The sequence below is a fragment of the Chenopodium quinoa genome, unplaced genomic scaffold (genome assembly GCF_001683475.1).
Source record: "Chenopodium quinoa cultivar QQ74 unplaced genomic scaffold, ASM168347v1, whole genome shotgun sequence".
Lineage (NCBI taxonomy): Eukaryota > Viridiplantae > Streptophyta > Magnoliopsida > Caryophyllales > Amaranthaceae > Chenopodium > Chenopodium quinoa.
Genome location: NW_018745410.1, coordinates 6,263,862 through 6,269,233, shown reverse-complemented (window position 1 = coordinate 6,269,233; position 5,372 = coordinate 6,263,862).

The following is a 5,372-nucleotide window of genomic DNA, read 5'->3' as shown; positions in this document are numbered from 1 at the left end:
CCTAATTGAGAACATAGTGTTTGTTGCTCTAAGTGGTGTCTTTCTGGAAAGTAACACAATTCCAAAATGAAGAGTGGGAGGAAAATGAACTCGATGACAATCAAGCTTAGCAACAAACTAGAACTGAGAATCTCAGAAGACCTTAAAAGACTTCGTGAGAATACTTGATCAAGAATACTCAAAAGGACTTTACAAGTGCCTTAAAAGAGAATTCATTTCTCACAAAACTTTTGAAAAGTTGAAGTTGGAGTAAGATCAAGAAAATAAAAGGGCTTTGGAAGCGCCTTGAAACTCAGTGTTTGATGCAATAACACCATATAGGTATAGAATTAACCAAAGGCTTGGATTGAATCCTATAAATTTACAATTAATTTAGAAATAAACCTAAGACTTACAAGCATACTATTTACTATTAGATAGTAAGGGAATAATGTCTTGTAAAAAAGCTACGACAAATCCAAATTCCGAATAATGGTTAGAGGCCATAAAAATCCGAAATAGATTCCATCTTTGAAAATCATGTTTTAAAACTTGATTAATTTGCATAAAGGGTGAAAGACCCATCTATTGCAAATAAGTTTTCAAGGAGAAAACTAACAAATGTGGAAATGTATATGTATACATAGCTAGATTGGTTGAAAAGGATACAATTAAATTCACGGAGTTGATTTTAATAAAAATTTATTCACCAATCAGAATGTTAAAGTCTTTTCGTGATTGTTCTAGCAAAATTGCACATATGAAATATGAAAAAATAGATACCAAAACCGCCTTCCTAAAATAGGATTTTGGAAGTGACTATGAAAATAGTCTAAGGGTTTTGAAAATCTAAAATAAATGCTAGATTTGAAAGCAAGCTCAAGGAATCCATTATGGGATTTAATGAAGCATTGCATATAGGAATTGGAACATGTTTTCTCATGAATTTAATAAGAGGATTGACTCATGGAGAAACATAGAAATTCTTATGAATAAGAAGTTTAATGGGAGCAAAAGTAAATTATATAAAGGTCCAACGAAAAGTTTACGAACTCTATTGTGAAATGACTGTCAAATACTAGATGCTTAGATTTGAAAGTATTTTCGACAATGGACCAAACAAAAGACGATACTTAGTACGTATTGGGTATTAAGATCTATTGTATAGACTTAAAAATGTTTGAACGTGTACAGGAATTTACCGTGTTAAACATGAATTGAAGGACTTTGAAAGACTTTCAACCCGTATGTATAAAACTAAGTAAATATTTGAATTAAGTATAAGCTAGGCTAAATACTAAGTCAAACAAGAAAGACTCCAGTAAGAGACTTTCAACCGTTTCACATAGCGAACCATTTTAGCAAGACTCAGTGAAACTAAATGAGCTAAAATGTCACATGGATGGAATAAGATTGAGAATTACTCTGCAACTAAATCCATCATGTACGCTATGATATGGAATCGTCACAGGATTTACTTGCTTAGAGCATGTGAAGTATGTATGTAGTACTAATCAACCTGAATCTATGTAATAGATCGTTAGATTATGGCCAAGAACATCCAAGTACTTGGATAAGTAACAGGATGAGTTCTTGACTTGTGGAAACAAATACAATTTGAGAATTGATGTTGCAAGCACAAACCTTATCAAGGATTAGATCCTCAACAAGGAAGTCGTTTATAAGCACGAGCTAACAATGAGTCGTGGCTTGAGAATGGTAACATGGATGTGCATCCATGTGTAATGTATAGGAATTTAAAGTAAATTCCATGATCACAAGTGATTAGGGTATCCCAAATCATTGTGAGACCCAAGCAAAGCATCATCAGGAAGTCTACTAAAATATATGTTGAGATTATTGTTACCCTAAAAGCGATAATATAGAAGATGTTCTATGGAAAGTTCGTTGTTGAACGTTAATGATTGTAGGTTGTCAAGTTGAAGATATTAATCATGAAAATGAGTGGGAGCCATCACATTAACAATAAATCCTAAATCACATATAATCTATGGCACTCTCAAATTTTATCATCTTATTATGAAAGTGATCAGTAATGAAGATGTTAAGATTAGCAAAGTAGTTATAACTAAGCTTGTGCAATAAGTGAACGACAACATTCACAATTGCATGAAAGAAATCAAGCATATTAGATATGGGTGTAATTTCTATAGATGTTATAAAGAGTGATACTCTTAAAACATTCAGAAAAACCATTTATCATAAGATGAACCATTCAGGTTTTGGAGTAATTTAAAATTTCATGCAATTTTTTATCACTCCGTTTGCTATTTAATTGTGGTTTAGAATTAAATAATGAGTCCATTCGATTCCTGGAATATTCAAAATAGGGTATCAAGACCAGTCTTGGTAAGGAAGCACCTATTAAGTGAACGTTGAATATTATAATCGAAAAATTATCCCTAATCGTGGTCATTTAAACGATGGACGATTGATGACCAGTTGAGATTAGTGTGTAGTTTGATTTATAGCACCATTTCTTGTGCTACAAGTAGGGCTGTGCACCGGTCCAAAACCGGACCGGACCGGGACCGGAACCCTGAATCACCATTTTTTGAGGACCGGGGGACCGGACCGTAATCTACTGGTCCGGTTCCGGTCCGGTCCGGTTCCGGTCCGGTCCGGTTTTAAACTGTATGGACCGACTTGATCTATTTTTTTGTGTTTAGGTATCCAGGTAAAATCCCTCCGTTTTCAACATTTGTGTTCCCTCTTCTCTTTCCTCTCCTTTTGTCATCACATTCCCCTTACTTTCACGTGACTCCTTTCACTCTTTCTCTCTCCTCAAAACCACACTCTCTTCCCTTCTTCTGTAAATCAAGATTAGTTCCTCTTTCCTTCAATCCCATTTTCATGCCCACATTAATCCATGCCTCCTTTCTTTTTTATCTTCCTCTCATTAATCTTCTTACCATTCTCACCAGCCGACCTTAACAACCCCTACCATCACAACCACCACCACCATACCCACACAACCACCGCGCAACCACTGCACTGTCCGCCGTTCAACACCACATCACCATACCCATTTTAAAGAGTCACGTGGTTTGGACCGACAGACGAGGAGAAGAGGAGATATCTGGAGGCTGGAAGTCGCGTCAACTGGTGGAGATGAAGGTGGTGTCGGCGTGCCGCAGCTGAGATCGGAGGCGAAGCAGCACAGAGAGAGGAGAAAAGGAGTGAGAAGAGGAAAAAGGCGTGATAAATTGAAATTAGGCTGTTAGAGACTTAGGGTTTTTAGAAAATAATTTTTTTTAAAAAAAAAAAACTCCTTTTTCAGGGGTTTCCGGTCCAGAACGGAAACCCAAAATCACCAATTTCTAAGGACCGAAGACCGACCCAGAATCATCCGGTTCGGTCCGGTCCCGGTCGATTTTACGGTCCAGGTCCAATTATGCACACTCTAAGCTACAAGGACATGATTGTCATGAATCATTTGCACAGGTATTGGTTTAGAACCATACTGGACCGGCCATTGAGAATACTTTAAGAGATTAAAAATTTTCATAAGTATACTTCTCATTATTGCTATCGGAACCTTTTTCCTTGATCATGAGTATTGTGAGTTTTCTTGTTTGAGTACTAGTCCGCTTTGATGATTTTCAAACGTCTGCCGTAACAGGGGATTATAACGGCATCACTCAGGCGGCTAGGTCCTCTTAGTAAGAGAAGCTACATTACAAGACTGGAAATGTCCCCCTATTAAAATTAGGGAAGGTTTCTTTGTTGTTTACAAGGCCTCGCGTAGAGCGAGACTGTAAAAATGCATGGTCGTGCTCGGACGAATTTTAGAAATCATCTATTTATTGATAGTCGGACTCAAGATCGAGAAACACTTCTAGACGTAATAAGGATGACAAAATAATCTTACCTTGTAGTTCATGAAGAGGCATTAAGCGACATAAGAAAAAGGTTATACACTAAAAGCACACTTGTCTGGAAGGACAAGTGGGAGATTGAAAGGAATAGTGTCCTTCAAACAAGTGTATTATTCTGATAGTGGGTTCAGAATTATTAGAAAGCTAATATATTAAGTAAGGTCAAGTGATCGGAATTCTTGGGTGGAGGTCGCTTCCGATCTATAATAGTAATGCATAATCAATATTACAGCTTAATCTTGACTGAACCCTTTGGGTCACACCCAAGCAATTAACGAACCCACATGACGAATTAATTCGGAAGGAATTAATGAGTCGCCCGAGTAATAAATATTTAGACGTCGGAAATTCGAGCATAGAGCGTCGAAACCGAGCGTTGGAAGTCGAGTCAAAAAATAATAAAAGACGAGATGGCAAAACGGTAATAAATCAACAATGACCAAAATACCTCTAACATCGGAACACCGAGTACTAGGGGGTTAGCAAAGCTAGTAGCCCGCACCAAGTGCGAGGCTTGCTAGCAAGCTGCAGCCAGCAGCTCGTACTTAGTGCGTGGCGTGCTGGCGCGCTGCAGCTAGCAGCCCACACTATGTGCGAGGCGTGCTAGCAGCAGCCCTCGGCATCAGCAACCCGTACGCGTGTGCGTAGGCTTGCTGGCCGAAAGGCTAGCTGCAGCAGCCTGCCTTGGTGCGGGGCTTGGTTGGGCCGAGAAGCAAGTAACGGCAGCATGTGGGAAGCCCACATGAGTGGGTTGGAGGGAGGTGCCAAGTGGCGCAAGGTAAGGGAGAGAGTGGGGAGAAAGTTTGGTCCCCCCCTCTCCAAGTGGTCTTCACCTACTCCCTCATATGTAGTTGAGTCTTGTTGATTTATTACTAGCTTGCTTAAATAATTTTATTTTGCTTTTAAAATAAAATGTGAAAATCCCACTATCCTACATTGGTGGGAGAGACAATCATACTCTTATCATTTCCTATAAATACCCAAGTAAGGGCATTGGAAATGATGTTTGAGTATGAGTTGTAAAGGGCATCACTAGTAAGTGAAAACCCTTGAACTCAAGAGTTGGAAAAGGTATCACATTTAGTGAAAGCTTTTTACTCAATTACTCGGGTTTTATTGGACGGGTCTTGCTAACCCCAAGACATTGGACCTTGTCGGTATTCGTTGGTGTGGGTGGATCAACGTTGGAGGCTTCGTGTTTTCGGAGCTAGCTTTCAAGTAAGAGCCCATTCGGTCAGGCGAAGCACGCTCCAAAAGGTAATCGTTTTATCTTAATCTTGTGATTAATTTAATTATGTTTATGGTTTTATTTATTGCAAGTGCAGTCTTGTTTTTGGGTTTGTTTCGACAGTGAGTCGGACTCACCAAAACCCAACAACTTAGAAGTGTTGACATGCATAGTAGATTTTAAATGATGGTTTGGAGTGTTGTTTCTCTTGATGCAAAATTCTGGCTCATGATTCTTACTTACTAGTGCATTTTTCACTTGAATGT